We start from the raw sequence: 22,995 nt of genomic DNA, 5'->3' as shown, positions 1-22,995 counted from the left end.
CTGGTCATTCATCTACTATAGTAACATAGTTAATACAGTTGAAAAAAGACATAAGTCCATCAAGTTCAACCAAGGGATGGTTGGGAACGCAAATCCCTATGTTTAGCAAAGTTAAAGTTCTGTTCTAGGAATGAGTGAATTAATTCTAAACTAATCAGATTTATCATGAATTTCACATTCAATGTGATTCAATTTGAATGAATTGCGCAAAACTGCACTCGCCATTTTACATCTATAATTCAGTATGCTAGTGAGGAAAACAGGGCAGGGAGAATGAAGATGGAGGCTCACATGACCCCTGGCGGTGCCCCAGCCGATGGGCTTGCCCACAATGTTTTGTAGTTAGCCTGACAGCCAATCAGGAGGGAGGATATTGGCTGGTCTATCAGGCTGTTGTGAGCTCAGCCACTGATCTGACGTGTTAGCCATGTCTGGCTGATACCAATTAGACACATAAGACAGCCATTTTAGGGTCTTGAAGGGAGAATGTTGGGACTGTGAAGAATTATATGCACAGTCGAGTCACATTATTATGATCGATTATGATACTTTCGATGACGGCAGCTCGTAGCTCATGAAGGATGTCACGTGTCGTGAGCTGGCTTGGTGGGTATATAAGGTGTGTGATAGGCTGTGTGCACACATATCCCTCGTTGCTGTCATGGGTAAAAGATGGGATTTTATCAGACTTCCAAAAAGGGATGATTATTGACTTTCAGGCCAAAGGGTATTTCTGAAACTGTGCAGTTTGTGAACTGTTCTTGTGCTGCTGTGGTGAAAGTGTTTCGTGAGTGGACAAATGGGACCATTGTGAAAAAGCAATGTGGAAACTGTGGAGCACCACGTGCCATTGATGTGAGAGGTGAACATCAGGTACGAAGGTGAGCAAGGGCAGGCCAACACCCTACAGTGGAGCAGCTCACCGCCATAATTAAGCAGGGGGCTACCAGACGTGTGTCTACAACAACAGTTCAGCGCAGCGACCCTACTGCGTTTGGGGCTCCAAAGCAGACGGATGGTCACTGCATCTCTGCTAATGCAATTGCTTTAGCTGAAAAAGCTTACATTTTCATGGCAGTATTGGAATTGGACCTCTGCGGATTGGCAACAGGTTGCCGTCTCTGATGCGTTACGTTTTCTGCAACCATTGCTGAAAGAAGACAAGCTAGTGGTGGCAGTGTTGTGGTCTCGGGAATGTTGTGGCATTCTCTGGGCCCACTCATCTATGTGGAAGGCGCAAACCTATTTGGGTATGAATTCATCCTTGCACACCACATACACCCATACATGCTGATTGTCTTCTCTGGGGCAGATGGGATCTTCCAGCAAGACAATGCGACATGTCACACAGCTACAGACGTCCAACATTGACCAAAACTCCCTAGTCCCATATTTCCCCAGACTTGAACCAAATAGAGCATCTGTGGGTGTTGCTAGTTTCTCAAAAGAGGGGAATGGGGTTCCTATTGCACGTGTTTTTGTTTCCCAAAAACCTGATGCAGTTTTTCTACCATTTATTTAAGATAAGCAACATGTATTTTGGCTGCAGGACTTGTCCAATCGTGCCTTTTCCCCCCAAAACCTGTGGTAAAGTTTCATCACTTAATCATAGTACCAAATGTGTGATTTGTCATAGTTTAAACAGGATTCATAATAAAATGTCCGGTAAATGACCGAGTGGCAATGAACAGATTAATGGAAAACAAAAAACGCATGCCAATTCATCCACAACTGAGAGAGTTGGTGTCTGTAGTCATGCGGAGTTGCCACCAGCTGTCCAGCCATTCGTAGTAGCAAGACACAGTTCTGGGACTGATTATATTGTGGACTGGATGGCTTACTCACCCTCACAGCAAGATGATAGAGATGTCACCCCTGACTTAACATTGTGCTTTTGTGCCAGGTTTCAGTGCATTCCTCCTCCTCTTCCTTGCGGCCCAGAGAAGCCTTTCATTTGCATCATCTGTCTTCACTTTCCCCTCCTAGTGTGTTGCCTTCTTTCTTCCTAAGAAGAGCCAACAATACCCCAAGTGTTATGGAATATAACTGTTTCTGATTTGTGTGAGAACAGTCAGCGCTTGGATTGCTATGAGCAGGAGGTTCAGGCGGAGGCAGGGGAGTTGACTAAAATAGATAGCTCTGTTGGTGACGGTGGTAGGTAGTAGTGGCACTTGTAGCCATGGTGGTAGTGGTAGGGGCACTGGTTGCACAGTGGCACTCTTTGCAAATACAGATTTGAGGGGGCCAAGGAGCCCGTGATGACATATCACAGTCTCATAAAAGTGGTGGGAAAGCTGAGGACTATGATGATAATTGTGTTTTGGACAGGACCTGGGAACTGGATTGGGTGATGATGATGAGGTGATATCAGAGGAGTAGAGTGGCGGCAGTGGCAATAAAGAGCAGAGCTAATGTCTTGCCAAAACATCCAATAAGACCTCATGCACACGGCAGTATTTTTTCACGGTCCGCAAAACGGGGTTCCGTTGTTCCGCGTCCGTTTTTTTTTCTGTGTGTCTTCCTTGATTTTTGGAGGATCACCAGACAAGAAAAGGGAAAAAAAAGGTCACTTTTGCCTTGAAATTGATAGGAAAAAAATGGACACGGATCACGGACGCGGATGACAATCTTGTGTGTCTCCGTGTTTTTTCACGGACCCATTGACTTGAATGGGTCCGCGAACCGTTGTCCGTCAAAAAAATAGGACAGGTCCTATTTTTTTGATGGACTGGAAACACGGATCACGGACGCGGATGACAAACGGTGCATTTTCCGAGTTTCTCACGGACCCATTGAAAGTCAATGGGTCCGCAGAAAATCACGGAAAACGGAACAACGGACACGGATGCACACAACGGTCGTGTGCATGAGGCCTAACAGTGTGTATTGTAAGGGTATTTTAAGTACTGATTGGTTATGTCCACTTTAATTTTGTCCCTTTTATATTACTTTTAGTATTCTGTGTAAGAATATTCCTTGTAATGTAGTACCCATTCCTCCATTGTGCTGATTAGGCTCCATTCCTGAGTGATCTCAGAGACATGTGTGATACACACTGGAGGAGGGGCTGATGGGAATAACTGTGGTCTGCACCAACAATTACGTGCGACTCCACTTGGAACTTCATCCTAGGTAGGATGTAGGTATTGCTTTGCCCTGTCTCTTGTACATCCTGGGATGTCGGTCATGTGTTATAACATGGTAGACAGCCATGTGTTATAGCATAGCTGACTGGAGCCCTACCTTTTATTCCGTATTTAGGCTAGAGATGTTTATATGTTATATTTATTATTACTTTTTATTATTCTGTGATTTATGAGATCATTATTATGTGATTTGTCTGTGTTATCTTATATTTAATCACACTTAGTAAATATATTTATTCACTTAGCCAGCATAAGCTTATTCATTCTTAAATCTTTTGAATTCACATTACACAGTGACATGGCCAGAACTGCCTCTATTGTACTTAGCTCAGGAACTGGTGATGCTGCTGATACTGTTCACGCAGGCTCAAAACATGTCAGACCGAGGCCAAGCATGGCTGTTGGTAGCTCTATGAGGCTATCTTCCATATGACAACTTTTTTCCATAGTGCCTACAGACAAAACCACTGCCGAATGCAAGCTCTGCAGGATGAAAATAAGCCATGGATGTCCAAACACAAACATAGACACCACAGCTCGATTGCAGCACATGAGTCAGCATCACCAGATCCAGTGGGAAGACAGAACTGGCCAGCAGTTGGTGCAAGATTGTCTTTCTTCTCCTCTTCTTTGTAGCAGCCAGGGCATATTCACATCCAGTAAAGTGTTCTTTCATAGTTATAATTAGTTACTTGTTCTCCTGCTCAGACTCCTCCTCCGGCACGCTTTAGTCAGTCATTGATAATGTAATTTGTGACCAGAAAAGAACTCTACGTGCTCAGCAATCCGCTTGTGTGCAACCTGAACTCCCACCTGCCAAAGTTGCTGGCGGTGCAGTTGCTGCCGTACCAATTAGGTTGAGTTCACATCTGCGTTCTGGATTCCGTTATGGCTTTCCGTTATAACATGGTTATAACGGAAAATAACGGAATCCATAAGACGGAAGGACAGATCCGTTCTGCTGCCCATAGACTTGTATAATGACGCAATGCAAAACGGAAGCCTTTAAAAGGCATTCCATCTTAATAGAAGTCTATGGGAATCATAACGGATCTGTCGACAGGACTTTGTTTTCCGTCTTGCATAATGGGAACCAGACGGATCCGTTATGATTACAAATAGACTTCTATTAAGACAGATCAAAACGGAATGCCTCTTAAAGGCTTCCGTTTTGACTTCCGTCTTATGGATTCCGTTATTTTCCGTTATAACCATGTTATAACGGAAAGCCATAACGGAATCCAGAATGCAGATGTGAACCCACCCTTAGTGGCTTCCACTGCTTTTAGGGCATTGATGCATGAGCAAAGGCTTGATGGATGCAGTGGCGTGACCAGGGTGTTTGGCACCCGGGGCAGGTCATTTCTCTGGCACCCCCCCCCCCCCCCCCCCCAATACTTGACCACATACCTCTTACATCCAGGGACGTCTCCTGTCATGTAGACCTTCTCTTTCCTCTTCTCCTCCGTTAGACCGCCATGACAAATTCTTTTTGCCACATCTCGTCTCTACAGAGTTTCTAACACAGACATGTTAGATTTCTCAACTTTTCCATCAACCTCCCCATCCTGGTGTCCCCACAGTGTCATCCTGCTGCCACCCCCAATACTGTGCCCCCCAATGCCCCAGGTACTATACTGCTGAAAAAATAGTGACCCTAATAGACATAATTGGTGTCATTTATCAAACTGGTGTAAAGTAGAACTGGATTTCCAAAAGAGCTGTCAAATATAAAAAGGTGGAATCTGATTGGCTGCTATGGGCAACTAAGCCAATTCTACTTTACACCAGTTTGATAAATTACCCCAAATGTCCCTATAGTGTCCACAGCAGCTATAATGCCCCCTAGAGTGCCCCCAGTAATAATAACACCCCATATTGTGCTCCAGGTAATAATCCCTGTATAGTGTCCCCAGAAATTATAGAATGACCCCTACAGTGCCTCCCCAATAGCAACGTCCCGCACGCTGTCCCCCACACTGCAGTGTCCCCCACACAGTAGTGTCCCCCACACTGCAGTGTCCCCCACACAGTAGTGTCCCCCACACAGTAGTGTCCCCCACACAGTAGTGTCCCCCACACTGTAGTGTCCCCCACACTGTCCCCTACACAGTAGTTCCCCCACACAGTAGTTCCCCCACACAGTAGTTCCCCCCACACAGTAGTGCCCCCCACACAGTAGTGTCCCCCACACTGCCCCCCACACAGTAGTGTCCCCCACACTGCCCCCCACACAGTAGTGTCCCCCACACTGCCCCCCACACAGTAGTGTCCCCCACACTGCCCCCCACAAAGTAGTGTCCCCCACACTGCCCCCCACACAGTAGTGTCCCCCACACAGTAGTGTCCCCCACACTGCCCCCCACACAGTAGTGTCCCCCACACAGTAGTGTCCCCCACACCGCCCCCCACACAGTAGTGTCCCCCACACTGCCCCCCACACAGTAGTGTCCCCCACACTGCCCCCCACACAGTAGTGTCCCCCACACTGCCCCTCACACAGTAGTGTCCCCCACACTGCCCCCCACACAGTAGTGTCCCCACACTGTCCCCCACACAGTAGTGTCCCCCACACAGTAGTGTCCCCCACACAGCCCCCCACACAGTAGTGTCCCCCACACAGTAGTGTCCCCCACACTGCCCCCAACACAGTAGGGTCCCCACACTGCCCCTCACACAGTAGTGTCCCCCACACTGCCCCCACACAGTAGTGACCCCCACACTGCCCCCCACACAGTAGTGTCCCCCACACTGCCCCCACATTGCCCATATAGTAATTTTCCCCCCACATAGTAATCCCTCCCATAATAATTTGCGCCCACACAGTATCCCACCATATCCCCCCCCCCCCACGTCCTCCTGTGTGCACCCCCTTCATGTCCCCCAGAGTTGGCACATAAAATAAAATAAAAAAATTTGTCCCCACACAGTATCCCACCATATTTTCCCCCTACACGTCCTCCTGTGTGCACCCCGGCCCCCTCATGTCCCCCAAAGTTGGCACATAAAAGAAAAAAAAAATAAATGAAAAAAATCCCTAAAAGCTAAATACTTACCTGCGCTTGCTCGCAGAGTCCCGACACTGTGCTGCTGAGTCCTGGCACAGGTGCACGCACGATGACACCATCACGCGTGCCTGCGCCGGGATTTCACTTACTAGGCCTGAAGCCTATGGCGGTGATCGGTGGTGGGGCAGGGAACTATGCGCTCCGCTCCCTGCCCTGCCGCAGTATGTGGGTGTCAGCGCTTCAGCAATGAGCGCTTCCATCTGTATTGATGGAAGCGCTCATTGCTTCTAGGCCTGCTGGCACCCCCGTGAGAGCCGGCACCCGGGACGGACCGCCCCACGCCACTGGATGGATGATACCTAATTGTCATTATTTCTCCAAAAAAGCTATCCTTGCCTTGTAATCTCATGTGTCGGAGAACGTGGGTCACTCCTTGGAATTGGTGCATGCCAACATTGACATCTGGAGCAGCAGTTATAACCAGAGACAGTACATGTCTTTTACGGCCCACTGGGTCAATATTTTGGGCGACAGCGATGACACAGCATCAGGCAACAAATTTCCCACTGGATGTGTCTCTGCCAACTACAAGTGGGCAAGGGGGGTCAGCAACAATGACAGAAACATAGTGGCTGTGCTGCATTTGGGCGAAAAATACATGCTCTCTGTATGGATGGCGCATGTGATCAATATAATGGTCCAATTGTTTTTAAAAAGGTATTGTGGCTTGCAGAAGGCGCTGGTCATGTCCAGGAGAGTGTCTGTGCATTTCAGCTCTTCTTAAAAGGGGTTCTCCGGGAATTAGGAAAATTAGAATACTTAAATATTACTTTATTATAAATATATTCCTACTGTATTTTTCGCCCCATAAGACGCATCTTCCCCCCCCCCAAAGGTGGGGGTAAAATGCCCCTGCGTCTTTTGGGGCGAATACTAATGAAGCGCTTCATAAGTACCGGAGGACCAGGAAGCGGAGAAAGCTCTGTACTCCTCACTGCTTCTTGGTCCTCGGCTGTCGGCTGTGCAGGGCTGCGCACAGCGTGAGGGCGCACTATGGGTAATATGAGGCACTATGAGGCTGCTGGGGGGGGTAATATGAGGCACTATGGGGCTGCTGGGGGGTTAATATGAGGCACTATAGGGCTGCTGGGGGGTAATATGAGGCACTATGCGCACTATGAGGCTGCTGGGGGGGTAATATGAGGCACTATGGGGCTGCTGGGGAGTAATATGAGGCACTATGAGGCTGCTGGGGGGTAATATGAGGCACTATGAGGCTGCTGGGGGGTAATCTGAGGCACTATGGGGCTGCTGGGGGGTAATCTGAGGCAATATGGGCTGCTGAGGGATGATTTGGGGCAATATGGGGCTGCTGGGGGATGATTTGCGGCAATGGGGGCTAAAATCAAAGGCAATGGGGGCTGATATGAGAGGCAATGGGGGCTGATATGAGGCATGGGGCTCTTATCTGAGGTCTGATTGGGGGTCAATCACATTGGGGTGTGAGCTAAGGTCTGATTGGGGGTCTGATCTGAGGTCTTGTTGGGGTCTTATTAATATTGGGGGTCTGATTGGGGCTGTTAGCTGAGGTCTGATTAACATTGGGGGTCTGATTGGTGGTCTGACCTGATGTCTAATTAAAAATATTTTTTTCTTATTGTCCTCTAAAACCTAGGTGTGTCTTATGGGCCGGTGCGTCTTATAGGGCGACAAATACGGTAAATACCTTTCATTAGTTATAATGGCAAATTTTGTCTAGGGAGCAAGGGAAGTTAAAATGGCCATTTCATCCTATTAGTACACAGAAAACCTGTCCTAATCAAACAGGCAGACAAGTTACTTGAGAGCAGCCAAAGAGCTACCATTATCTTCTTCTATGATCCTGAATACAGTTTAATATTATCTTCAGCTGAATGTCTGTAGAAATTGAGTTTATGAGGAAGCAGGAAGTACGGAGAGGAGGTGGGGATGTGACTAATGAGCAGCAGCACTTGTATGCAGTCTCCATTACCACAGCCCAATATTACCACAGTCTGTCCTGTCCGTCCTCTCTGTACTTCATGTCTTCTCATGAACTCCATTTCAACAGAGATTCAGGTGAAGATCATATTAAACTGTATTCAGGATCATAATCCCTGACAAGTAGAGCAGAGAGGAGGATGACGCAGCTCTTTGGTTGTGAAGTAACTTGTCCTCCTGTGTGATTAGGACAGGTTTTGTGTGTACTAATAGGACGGCGGCCATTTTATTTCTCCTGATGATTGCTCCCCAGACAGAAGGAACCATTATAACTATTGAAAGGTATATGGGAATATATTTACAATAAAGTAATATTTAAGTATTTTTATTTTCTAAATTCCAGTAGAACCCCTTTAACCACCTCCGGACCGCCTAACGCAGGATCGCGTTCCGGAGGTGGCAGCCCTGCGCACAGTCACGCATATATGCGTCATCTCGCGAGACGCGAGATTTCCTGTGAACGCGCGCACACAGGCGCGCGCGCTCACAGGAACGGAAGGTAAGAGAGTTGATCTCCAGCCTGCCAGCGGCGATCGTTCGCTGGCAGGCTGGAGATGTGTTTTTTTTAACCCCTAACAGGTATATTAGACGCTGTTTTGATAACAGCGTCTAATATACCTGCTACCTGGTCCTCTGGTGGTCCCCTTTGTTTGGATCGACCACCAGAGGACACAGGTAGCTCAGTAAAGTAGCACCAAGCACCACTACACTACACTACACCCCCCCCCGTCACTTATTAACCCCTTATTAGCCCCTGATCACCCCTGATCACCCCATATAGACTCCCTGATCACCCCCCCGTCATTGATTACCCCCCTGTCATTGATCAACCCCCTGTAAAGCTTCATAAGACGTCCGCATGATTTTTACGGATCCACTGATAGATGGATCGGATCCGCAAAACGCATCCGGACGTCTGAATGAAGCCTTACAGGGGCATGATCAATGACTGTGGTTATCTCCCCATATAGACTCCCTGATCACCCCCCTGTCATTGATTACCCCCCTGTCATTGATTACCCCCCTGTAAAGCTCCATTCAGATGTCCGCATGATTTTTACGGATGCACTGATAGATGGATCGGATCCGCAAAACGCATCCGGACGTCTGAATGAAACCTTACAGGGGCATGATCAATGACTGTGGTTATCTCCCCATATAGACTCCCTGATCACCCCCCTGTCATTGATTACACCCCTGTCAAGCTCCATTCAGATGTCTGCATGATTTTTACGGATCCACTGATAGATGGATCGGATCCGCAAAACGCATCCGGACGTCTGAATGAAGCCTTACAGGGGCATGATCAATGACTGTGGTTATCACCCCATATAGACTCCCTGATCACCCCCCTGTCATTGATTACCCCCCTGTAAAGCTCCATTCAGATGTCCGCATGATTTTTACGGATGCACTGATAGATGGATCGGATCCGCAAAACGCATCCGGACGTCTGAATGAAGCCTTACAGGGGCGTGATCAATGACTGTGGTGATCACCCCATAAAGACTCCCTGATCACCCCCCTGTCATTGATTACACCCCTGTCATTGATTACCCCCCTGTAAAGCTCCATTCAGACGTCCGCATGATTTTTACGGATCCACTGATAGATGGATCGGATCCGCAAAACGCATACGGACGTCTGAATGAAGCCTTACAGGGGCGTGATCAATGACTGTGGTGATCACCCCATATAGACTCCCTGATCACCCCCCTGTCATTGATCACCACCACTGTCATTGATCACCCCCCCTGTCATTGATCACCCCCCTGTCATTGATCACCCCCCCTGTCATTGATCACCCCCCCTGTCATTGATCACCCCCCCTGTCATTGATCACCCCCCCTGTCATTGATCACCCCCCCCGTAAGGCTCCATTCAGACATTTTTTTGGCCCAAGTTAGCGGAATTATTTTTTTTTTTCTTACAAAGTCTCATATTCCACTAACTTGTGTCAAAAAATAAAATCTCACATGAACTCACCATACCCCTCACGGAATCCAAATGCGTAAATTTTTTTAGACATTTATATTCCAGACTTCTCACGCTTTAGGGCCCCTAGAATGCCAGGGCAGTATAAATACCCCACATGTGACCCCATTTCGGAAAGAAGACACCCCCAGGTATTCCGTGAGGGGCATATTGAGTCCATGAAAGATTGAAATTTTTGTCCCAAGTTAGCGGAACGGGAGACTTTGTGAGAAAAAAATTAAAAATATCAATTTCCGCTAACTTGTGCCAAAAAAAAAAAATTTCTATGAACTCGCCATGCCCCTCATTGAATACCTTGGGGTGTCTTCTTTCCAAAATGGGGTCACATGTGGGGTATTTATACTGCCCTGGCATTCTAGGGGCCCCAAAGCGTGAGAAGAAGTCTGGTATCCAAATGTCTAAAAATGCCCTCCTAAAAGGACTTTGGGCACCTTTGCGCATCTAGGCTGCAAAAAAGTGTCACACATCTGGTATCGCCGTACTCAGGAGAAGTTGGGGAATGTGTTTTGGGGTGTCATTTTACATATACCCATGCTGGGTGAGAGAAATATCTTGGTCAAATGCCAACTTTGTATAAAAAAATGGGAAAAGTTGTCTTTTGCCAAGATATTTCTCTCACCCAGCATGGGTATATGTAAAATGACACCCCAAAACACATTCCCCAACTTCTCCTGAATACGGCGATACCACATGTGTGACACTTTTTTGCAGCCTAGGTGGGCAAAGGGGCCCATATTCCAAAGAGCACCTTTAGGATTTCACAGGTCATTTACCTACTTACCACACATTAGGGCCCCTGGAAAATGCCAGGGTAGTATAACTACCCCACAAGTGACCCCATTTTGGAAAGAAGACACCCCAAGGTATTCCGTGAGGGGCATGGCGAGTTCCTAGAAATTTTTATTTTTTGTCACAAGTTAGTGGAAAATGCTGATTTTTTTTTTTTTTTTTTTTTCATACAAAGTCTCATATTCCACTAACTTGTGACAAAAAATAAAAACTTCTATGAACTCACTATGCCCATCAGCGAATACCTTGGGGTCTCTTCTTTCCAAAATGGGGTCACTTGTGGGGTAGTTATACTGCCCTGGCATTCTAGGGGCCCAAATGTGTGGTAAGGAGTTTGAAATCAAATTCTGTAAAAAATGACCTGTGAAATCCGAAAGGTGCTCTTTGGAATATGGGCCCCTTTGCCCACCTAGGCTGCAAAAAAGTGTCACACATCTGGTATCTCCGTACTCAGGAGAAGTTGGGGAATGTGTTTTGGGGTGTCATTTTACATATACCCATGCTGGGTGAGAGAAATATCTTGGCAAAAGACAACTTTTCCCATTTTTTTTATACAAAGTTGGCATTTGACCAAGATATTTATCTCACCCAGCATCGGTATATGTAAAATGACACCCCAAAACACATTCCTCAACTTCTCCTGAATACAGAGATACCAGATGTGTGACACTTTTTTGCAGCCTAGGTGGGCAAAGGGGCCCATATTCCAAAGAGCACCTTTCGGATTTCACTCGTCATTTTTTACAGAATTTGATTTCAAACTCCTTACCACACATTTGGGCCCCTAGAATGCCAGGGCAGTATAACTACCCCACAAGTGACCCCATTTTGGAAAGAAGAGACCCCAAGGTATTTCGTGATGGGCATAGTGAGTTCATAGAAGTTTTTATTTTTTGTCACAAGTTAGGCCTCATGCACACGACCGTATTTTTTTGCGGTCCGCAAAACGGGGTTCCGTTTTACCGTGATCCGTGACCGTTTTTTCGTCCGTGGGTCTTCCTTGATTTTTGGAGGATCCACGGACATGAAAAAAAAAGTCGTTTTGGTGTCCGCCTGGCCGTGCGGAGCCAAACGGATCCGTCCTGAATTACAATGCAAGTCAATGGGGACGGATCCGTTTGACGTTGACACAATATGGTGCCATTTCAAACGGATCCGTCCCCATTGACTTTCAATGTAAAGTCTGGAGTCCCTTTTATACCATCAGATCGGAGTTTCTCCAATCCGATGGTATATTTTAACTTGAAGCATCCCCATCACCATGGGAACGCCTCTATGTTAGAATATACTGTCGGATATGAGTTAGATCGTGAAACCTCATTTCCGACAGTATATTCTAACACAGACGAGTTCCCATGGTGATGGGGACGCTTCTAGTTAGAATATACTACAAACTGTGTACATGACTGCCCCCTGCTGCCTAGCAGCATCCGATCTCTTACAGGGGGCCGTGATCAGCACAATTAACCCCTCAGGTGCCGCACCTGAAGGGGTTAATTGTACTATCATATCCCCCTGTAAGAGATCAGGGCTGCCAGGCAGCAGGGGGCAGACCCTCCCCCCCCTCCCCAGTTTGAATATCATTGGTGGCCAGTGCGCCCCCCCCCCCCCTTCCTCCCTCTATTGTAATAATTCGTTGGTGGCACAGTGTGCCCCCCCCTTCCTCCCTCTATTGTAATAATTCGTTGGTGGCACAGTGTGCGCCCCCCCCCCCCTTCCTCCCTCTATTGTAATAAATCGTTGGTTGCACAGTGTGCCCCCCCCTTCCTCCCTCTATTGTAATAATTCGTTGGTGGCACAGTGTGCGCCCCTCCCCCTTCCTCCCTCTATTGTAATAAATCGTTGGTGGCACAGTGTGCGCCCCCCATTGGCCCCCCCTCCCTCTATAGCATTAACAACATTGGTGGCCAGTGTGCGGCCTCCCATCTCCCCCCCCCCCCCCCCCGATCATTGGTGGCAGCGGGTTACTAGCAATAGTACAATAGTAAAAGATTCATACTTACCTGGGAGCTGCGATGTTCGTGTCCGGGCGGGAGCTCCTCCTACTAGTAAGTGACAGTTCATTTAGCAATGCGCCGCACAGACCTGTCACTTACCAGTAGGTGGAGCTCCCGGCCGGACACGAACATCGCAGCAGCAGCCAGCAGCCAGCAGCAGGTAAGTATGAATCTTCTACTATTGTACTATTGCTAAGTAACCATGGCAACCAGGACTGTAGTAGCGTCCCGGTTGCCATGGTTACCGATCGGAGCCCCAGCGATTAAACTGGGACTCCGATCGGAACTCCGCTGCCACCAATGATGGGGGGGGGGGGAGATGGGAGGCCGCACACTGGCCACCAATGTTGTTAATCTATAGAGGGAGGGGGGGCCGATGGGGGGCGCACACTGTGCCACCAACTAATTATTACAATAGAGGGAGGGAGGGGGGGGGCGCACACTGTGCCACCAACGAATTACTACAATAGAGGGAGGGAGGGGGGAGGGGGGCGCACACTGTGCCACCAACGAATTATTACAATAGAGGGAGGGGGGGGGCCGCACTGGCCACCAATGATATTCAAACTGGGGAGGGGGGGAGGGTCTGCCCCCTGCTGCCTGGCAGCCCTGATCTCTTACAGGGGGCCGTGATCAGCACAATTAACCCCTTCAGGTGCCGCACCTGAAGGGGTTAATTGTGCTGATCACGGCCCCCTGTAAGAGATCGGATGCTGCCAGGCAGCAGGGGGCAGTCCTGTACACAGTTTGTAGTGTATTCTAACTAGAAGCGTCCCCATCACCATGGGAACGCTTCTGTGTTAGAATATACTGTCGGTTCTGAGTTTTCACGAAGTGAAAACTCAGCTTTGAAAAAGCTTTTATGCAGACGGATCTTCGGATCCGTCTGTATAAAAACTAACCTACGGCCACGGATCACGGACACGGATGCCAATCTTGTGTGCATCCGTGTTCTTTCACGGACCCATTGACTTGAATGGGTCCGTGAACCGTTGGCTGTGAAAAAAATAGGACAGGTCATATTTTTTTCACGGCCAGGAAACACGGCTCACGGATGCGGCTGCCAAACGGTGCATTTTCCGTTTTTTCCACGGACCCATTGAAAGTCAATGGGTCCGCGAAAAAAAACGGAAAACGGCACAACGGCCACGGATGCACACAACGGTCGTGTGCATGAGGCCTTAGTGGAATATGAGACTTTGTAGGAAAAAAAAAAAAAAAATCATCATTTTCCGCTAACTTGTGACAAAAAATAAAAAGTTCTATGAACTCACTATGCCCATCAGCGAATACCTTAGGGTGTGTACTTTCCGAAATGGGGTCATTTGTGGGGTGTTTGTACTGTCTGGCCATTGTAGAACCTCAGGAAACATGACAGGTGCTCAGAAAGTCAGAGCTGCTTCAAAAAGCGGAAATTCACATTTTTGTACCATAGTTTGTAAACGCTATAACTTTTACCCAAAGCATTTTTTTTTTACCCAAACATTTTTTTTTATCAAAGACATGTAGAACAATAAATTTAGAGCAAAATTTATATATGGATGTCGTTTTTTTTTGCAAAATTTTACAACTGAAAGTGAAAAATGTCATTTTTTTGCAAAAAAATCGTTAAATTTCGATTAATAACAAAAAAAGTAAAAATGTCAGCAGCAAAGAAATACCACCAAATGAAAGCTCTATTAGTGAGAAGAAAAGGAGGTAAAATTCATTTGGGTGGTAAGTTGCATGACCGAGCAATAAACGGTGAAAGTAGGGTAGGTCAGAAGTGTAAAAAGTGGCCTGGTCTTTCAGGGTGTTTAAGCACTGGGGGCTGAGGTGGTTAAGTGGCTAAGGGAGAGTTCACATCACCGTTATTTTTCTGTTCTTCTTCTCCAACTGATCCTGTGCATCAGTTAGGCACATTTTGCATCTGTTTGAGCCATTTCAATCTGGGATCCGTTTTTTTTCTAGACAGAAAAAAGTACTGCATTTTTCAATACTTCTCTCCTTTTAAGATCCACTCCTGATTCTGGCTTTCAAAACCGCATTCAGAAACCTGAACATGTGGCCGTACTCTCAGTGTTCTGTCATGCTGTTCATTATTTTGACCTTTTTGTGACAGATCTGCCAACGAAGGTTTCAGACAGAGCCCCTGATGGCAGCGTGAACGGGGCATGACTGTACTCATTTCCATGATCCTACCATTTCATGCTTGTGAGACTCAGTTTTAAAATGATAAATTCTTATATTTTATATAGTATTTGGATAAAGATAACATTTTATCTGACTTTCTGGCTATTAGTATTCATATTTTTGTAGGCATTTATATGTCTTGTAAATGAATTCTTCAGCTCGCTTTCTTACAGTCACATCCTCTGTGCTTGTAACCATAGAGCAAGAGGCAACCAGCAATAGAGGGGACAGTCAATGGGTTAATTGCACAGAGCCATGTGAACAGTGGGCTACATTCAAGTCATTTCGGAATCCTTAGCCCCACTGAAACCCACTTCGTATCAAATAGTCGCCTTGAAAGTTATTCTTTCCTTTCTAAAGGTTCAAAGTCAGGTTGCACTGTGATTTGATATGCACCTGAGACCACTGACATGAGAAGTGTTCGGAGGGTGGGTTACCTCCATCACATTCTTTGGTTATTGATAAACTGTTTTACTACATACTGTTTAACATTGCCTGCATTACATTATTAAATGAAGTGGGTAGCATATCTAATTAGATTCATTTTACATGCTGGGCATTATGAGCTCTGTATCTTTTTGTTCTCAATCTTTTAATAAGATTTTTTTTTTTCTTTTGCCCTTATTTGACTTCGAGGAATGAAGAATAATTCTCAGAGAATACAGTGGATTGTTCTAGTACAGAATGCACAAAGTATATAAAGGATGTAGAAATCATTCTCTTAGTTTCATAAATATTAAGAATACTTTTTCAAGAAACATTTTAATAAATATTTTAAAGGGGTGTCCTGCAGGTAAACATTTTTTAAATGGCTTAAAAAAAAAAGGGGGCATACTCACCTCATCATTCCCCTGCCGAATTTTTAAGGATGGTGCACGGTTTTATTAAATTTGTCACAAGTGTGATGTGGTTTTGCCACTTTCAGTGACAGTACACCAGGAGGTTACCTGGAGTGGAGATGCAACTTTTTCTACAATCATAAATAAAACATAAAAGTGTTCAAATCTGTAATCCCAACCAACTTTTCACTCCACTTCTGAAATAGACGAGGCTCAGCAAAAGTTGCAAAAATGTTGCACGCTTCATCACTTGATTTGCTAAATTTCCATTTTACTCTTTAACCACCCATAGACATTAAGCATCTGGGTGGTCTGCATTTATCTCTGCAGGGACCTTTCTGAACATCCTTGCAGAGTTTGCAGCCACACAGAGATCATGCAGTGGCAAGAGTGGAGAGCCGGGCTCCCCGTTGAGAAGGCAGAAACAGTGCTCTATGAGTGCTATGTACAGGGCTTGATTGGGACTGAAATTTAGCCCTGGCATTTTAAAACATACATGACAATGTGTGAAATATGTTTGGGTGTCCACACCACCACCCACCCTAGTGCTAATGGCATATTTGGTTGGACATTACATTCCGCGCTATCAAACATACAGGAGAATACAGCACTACATACCTATTATATCCAGTGACAGCTCCTCTAGAGTAGATGTTCTCTTTGCTCATTTATTCATTGGGAGCAGACCACTATACGGTGTCTGATGTGCTGTCCAAGACCGCTAAAAACTATTCTGAATAAATAATAGTGCCATACAGATAGTCCCCCATATCTAATAGTGCACCCAAAAGTCCACCCAAATAAAATTCTCTCCCAGAGTACCTTTGTTAGTAATAGTGCTCCCTGAGAGTGCCCACGTTAGTAGTGTCCTCCATATTGTGCCCAATTATAATAATGCTCCCCACAATACCAGTAGTAATAATGCCCCATAGTGTCCTCAGTAGTGGTAAAGCTCCCCAAAGTGCCTTAAGTAGTAATAAGGCCTCCTAAAGTATCCCCAATAATAAGGCCTCCTTAAGTGTCCCCCAGTAGTAATAAGGCACCTCTATAGTACCCCCAGTAGTTATAATGTCCCTCTGTAGTGCCCCAGTAATTAGTGTCCCCCTGAAGTTCGCTCAGTAGTTATAATGTCCCCCTGTAGTTTCCCCAGTAGTTAGTTTCCCCCAATAGTTACTGTATAGTGTCCCCCCTGTAGTAACCCCAGTAGTTATACTACCCTCCTGTATGGCCCCAAAGTGAAAGGGAAAAAAATACTCACTGCTCCATGCTTCAATCTAGCCTGTGGCCTGAGTTGCTCACATCCTGTCACAGGTGTTTGCTACAATGTAATTGCGCCACCTGTGTCCTGGCGCTATGATGTCACCACAACCGCCTGAGACCTAATATGCTACCTCATATGCCCCAGGCTTAGTGGCCTGTGGCCTATGAGAGTAAACAGCAGATCGGGGAACCATTGGTTCCCTTGCCCACTGTACTATTCAACTGTATCACCTTTCTGCAAACAGCAATACAGTTCACTAACTTCAAGGCCCTGGGCAAAGGCCACAGATGTTTTGGCGTAGAAATGTCGGGGCAGCCCACTCTGGCACTGGCACAATTGGCCTTTTCCAGAATTGCCAAATGGGCAGTCCGACCCTGTCTGTATATACAGATCAGCAAGCAGCCATGCTTCCTGCTCCGATCCTAGTGATTATGTGATCACCAGGTGCCCAGGTGCTGGGTAACTGCAGGAGATTTGGGGTTTTAGCAGACCCAAATCAGCTCTATCACATGTGTAGTTCCGATCCCCGCCGCGCGGCGGGCGGTGATTGGAACTGGGTGCCTGCTGAAATCAATCAGCAGGCACCCTGGGACAATGCGAGGGGTCCTGTGAACCCCAGTGGCGGTGCCATCGGGTCCCCGTGCGGCTGTAATGGGGAGCCGATGGCAAGGAGGCAGCGCAATGCCTTCCTTAGGCATCAGCGCTGCCTTCTAGTGAAGAGCCTGTGAGATTCAGCCCCCTGGATCTCACAGGCAGGAAGCTGTATGAGTAATGCACACTGTATTACTCATACAGCCAATGCATTCCAATACAGAAGTATTGGAATGCATTGTAAAGGGGATCAGACACCCAAAAGTTGAAGTCCCAAAGTGGGACAAAAAATAAAGTGAAAAAAAGTTGAAAAAATAAAGTCTGCCCCCCAAAAAAATTAAAAGTTTCAAGTAAAAAAAACAAAACTTAATTTCCCCCAAATAAAGTAAAAAAAAATTGGTAAAAAATAGGGGGGGGGGGGGAAAGTAGACATATTAGGTATCGCCGCGTCCGTATCGACCGGCTCTATAAACATATCACATGACTTAACCCCTCAGATGAACACTGTAAAAAATAAAAAATAAAAACTGTGCTAAGTAAACCATTTTTTTTGTCACCTTACATCACTAAAAGTACAACAGCAAGCGATCAAAAAGGCGTATGCCCACCAAAATAGTACCAATCTAACCGTCACCTCATCCCGCAAAAAATGAGCCACTACCAAAGACAATCGCCCAAAAAATAAAAAAACTATGGCTCAGAATATGGAGACACTAAAACATAATTTTTTTTGTTTTAAAAAAGCTGTTCTTGTGTAAAACTTAAGTAAATAAAAAAAAAGTATACATATTAGGTATCGCAGCGTCCGTAATAACCTGCTCTATAAGAAAATATCACATGACCTAACCCCTCAGATGAATACTGTAAAAAAAATTAAATAAAAACGGTGTAAAAAAAAGCAATTTTTTGTCACCTTACATCACAAAAAGTGTAATAGCAAGCGATCAAAAAGTCATACGCAACCCAAAATAGTGCCAATCAAACCGTCATCTCATCCTGAAAAAAATGACCCCTACACAAGACAGTCGTCCAAAAAATAAATAAAACTATGGCTTTCAGAATGTGGAGACACTAAAAAAATCATAAAAAAAAAAAATGCTTTGTTATGTAAAACTGAAACAAAACCCCAAAAAGTAGTCATATTTGGTATTGTCGCGTCCGTGACCACCTGCTCTATAAAAATACCACATGATCTAACCTGTCAGATGAATGTTGTAAATAACAAAAAATAAAAACGGTGCCAAAACAGCTATTTCTTGTTACCTTGCCCCACAAAAAGTGTAATATAGAGTAACCAAAAATCATATGTACCCTAAAACTGCCACCCTATCCCGTAGTTTCTAAAATGGGGTCACTTTTTTGGAGTTTATACTCCAGGGGTGCATCAGGGGGGCTTCAAATGAGACATGGTGTCAAAAAAACAGTCCAGCAAAATCTGCCTTCCAAAAACCGTATGGCATTCCTTTCCTTCTGAGCCCTGCTGTGTGCCCGTACAGCATTTTACGACCATATATGGGGTATTTCTGTAAACTACAGAATCAGAGCCATAAATATTGAGTTTTGTTTGGCTGTTAACCCTTGTTTTGTAACTGGAAAAAAAATATTAAAATGGAAAATCTGCCAAAAAAGTGAAATGTTTAAATTTTATCTCTATTTTCCATAATTCTTGTGGAACACCTAAAGGGTTAACAAAGTTTGTAAAATCAGTTTTGAATACCTTGAGGGGTGTAGTTTCTAAAATGGGGTCATTTTTTTGGAGTTTCTACTCTAGGGGTGCATCAGGGGGGCTTCAAATGGGACATGGGGTCACAAAACCAGTCCAGCAAAATCTGCCTTCCAAAAACCGTATGGCATTCCTTTCCTTCTGCGCCCTGCCGTGTGCCCGTACAGCAGTTTACGACCACATATGGGGTGTTTCTGTAAACTACAGAATCATAGCCATAAATATTGAGTTTTGTTTGGCTGTTAACCCTTGTTTTGTAACTGGAAAAAAATTATTAAAATGTAAAATCTGCCAAAAAAGTGAAATTTTTAAATGTTATCTCCTATTTTCCATTAATTCTTGTGTAACACCTAAAGGGTTAACAAAGTTTTTAAAATCAGTTTTGAATACCTGCAGGTGTTTAGTTTCTAGAATGGGGTCATTTGTGGGTGGTTTCTATAATGTAAGCCTCACAAAGTGACTTCAGACCTGAATTGGTCCTTACAAAGTGGGTTTGTGAAAATTTCAGAAAAATTTCAAGATTTGCTTTAAACTTCTAAGCCTTGTAACATCCCCAAAAAATAAAATGTCATTCCCAAAATGATCCAAACATGAAGTAGACATATGGGGAATGTAAAGTAATAACTATTTTTGTAGGTATTACTATATATTATAGAAGTAGAGAAATTGAAACTTGGAAATTTGCAAATTTTTCCAAATATTTGGTAAATTTGGTATTTTTTTATAAATAAAAATGAATTTTTTTTACTCCATTTTACCAGTGTCATGAAGTACAATATGTGACGAAAAAACTATCTCATAATGGCCTGGATAAGTCAAAGCGTTTTAAAGTTATCACCACATAAAGTGACACTGGTCAGATTTGCAAAAAATTGCCTGGTCCTTAAAGGGAACCTGTCATGTGGATATTTGATTATAATCTAACTAATTATATACAATCATTTACTACTAAAAAGTACCTTAGATGTATTCACTTACTGGTGTGACAGATGGTTACCTCATAATATACACACAAAGCAATGCTCTTTTCCGGGTGTAGGCTGACGTCATCGGCGCAGGCGCACTGAGGAAAGAGCGGGCAAGCGAGCGTCCTTCTCTCAGAGCGCCTGCGCCGAATGAGGAGTGGTACGGCGCAGGCGCGGGATTTTATGGGCAGAGAGGGCCAGCGAGAGGAGGGGAGCGCTCGCTGGCCCCGTCGATCAAGTGGAGGAGGGGGCGTGTTTATAGTCCTAGGATGCAGCGGCTACAAGCAAGTAACCGCCCAACTTGCTGGTAGTGAAGTAATTTGCATATTATAAAAGTATGATTTTTACTGAAATTACAGCACAGAGACAGGTAACAGTGATATATATGGACTCATCTGACATTAGCAAATAGCTAATGTCCGATAATGAAAATTGCTAAATGGGGGGGTGACAGAAGCCCTTTAAACACATCCCAAAGTCTTGTATGATATTATGGGTGGGGGAGTAGTTGGCACAACGTGTAAAGTAAAAATAATAAAGATGAAAAAAATAAAGTAAAAACAAAAAGAACATGCCCACTAGCTCATAGCCCTTTTCCTAAAAATGTAGCCTGTCAAGTACTATGCATTCAAAATGATTGTAGTAGATGGGTAGGTGCTGGTGAATGAAATAGGTGGGCAGGCATTAGTTTTGTGTGTCATCAACATGTGCTCATCTGCTCCACAGAGGAGACTTTGCTGATGTGGCATCTCATGTTACATATCAGCGCAGTCTCTGAAGGCAGTTACAGCAACGTCCATTTTCATAGTAGCCTTTTGCCTCTGCCTTAATTTTAGCAGTTTTTGAGTTGGAAACGAAAGTAGAGTCTGGAAAGGAAATCCATATAAACATGACAAGAATAAGTAAACCATTTAAATGTGAACCTGGTAAGAGCCGATCCAAATGCACTAGTGATAACCATAGATAGTTTCATAAGTATGCTAATGAAAGGTTGCCCATTTTAACAAGGTGTTCTTTACAATCAGGCTGTGTCAGTCCTGGGGGATTGAGGTCTGAGCTCTTAGAGAATGGTGTTTAGGCTGTCTAAGTTCACCTCAATAAGGGCCTCAGTGTGCCCTCTGCATCCGTAGGTCCATTCTGCAAATTATTGAACATGTCCTATTCTGGTCCCACTGCAGTCAACGAGTTCTACTGCAAAATTGCCTCATCATTGCCTCCTGGGGAACCTGCCTAGCACTTCACAATTCATCACCATCAAGGGCACCCTGAACCACTATCAGGCAGGAGGACCCCCAGGACCAGGGTGTGCCCCCTAAGAGGAGAAGAAAAGGTGGACCTTCCCATCACTGCACGGCCCAAGGGAGCGTCAGAGTGAGTAATGACTACGACCAAGATTTTTGCTATTATTACTCCTATCTTCTGTTCTCCTCTCCCTGGGGTGCAGCACCAAGCCTCCTTCAAAATATCTATGTGTGAACGTACCCTAATATTGGATACAACCCAGAAACAAAAGTGTTGCTGTTTCTGGGAAAAAGCTGACCCTTGTTCGATCCTCATACAACCCTTTTGTATATGACTTTTGCTTACTACTTACAACACAATGGGCATTCTGATAAACAATAGGAAATATAATATTAGAAAAGCTGTATGGGACTATTTTTTGTGGTTTATAAAGCTCCAGACATTTAATTCAATTTGGAGGTAGAAAAAAAATCTTTCAATTATTTAATATCAAACTGGACATTTTCCACCACCATCTATTCTTTGTAAATAGAAGATTTATAAGTATGATCCAGGATTACAAGGAAACCTAAAACACACAATAGATATGTAATGCAATAAAGTTGGGGAGGTCACTCCTTTGCTCTGCGGGGGAAATGAGCATATTGTTGACATTTCAAGATAATGAGTCTCACAGATTGTTCCCATGTGACGTTAAATACTTTTGTGTTAAAAAAAAGGACAAAAGTATTATAGCCATGAAGGGTGTCCATGTAATGTGTCATAAATCCGGGTGTCAGACTGATGAGTCCTCTTTTCAATGATTGGGATGTTGTTATCAGTTTGAATTCCCAGATCTTTCTGTCTCTGCTGGTCTTAAAATTGCCTTTCAGTATTAAGACATTTAAGGCTACTTTCACATCTGCGTTGTGCTGTCCGTTTTTAAGATCCAGCACAGGGTCTCAAAACCGCAGCACAACAAATCAGTTTTGTCCCCATTTATTGTCAATGGGGACAAAAATGAACAAACTAGAACGGAGTGCACCAGAATGCATTCCGTTCCGGCTTGTTGCGTTCCCATGCAGGGCGCAAAATCGCTGCAAACAGCGTTTTTGTGTGCGGCATGGGAAACTGAACATGGCGGATCTGGCACCAAAAACCATTTAAGTCAATGGTGTCGGATTCGGTTGTAGTGCCAGACCTAGTTTCTTCATTTTCGATATAGTACACCCAAATCCATTTTAAACGGATGCAGCAGGTTGTATAATT

The sequence above is a fragment of the Bufo bufo genome, chromosome 2 (genome assembly GCF_905171765.1).
Source record: "Bufo bufo chromosome 2, aBufBuf1.1, whole genome shotgun sequence".
Lineage (NCBI taxonomy): Eukaryota > Metazoa > Chordata > Amphibia > Anura > Bufonidae > Bufo > Bufo bufo.
Note: the sequence above shows the minus strand (reverse complement) of the source record.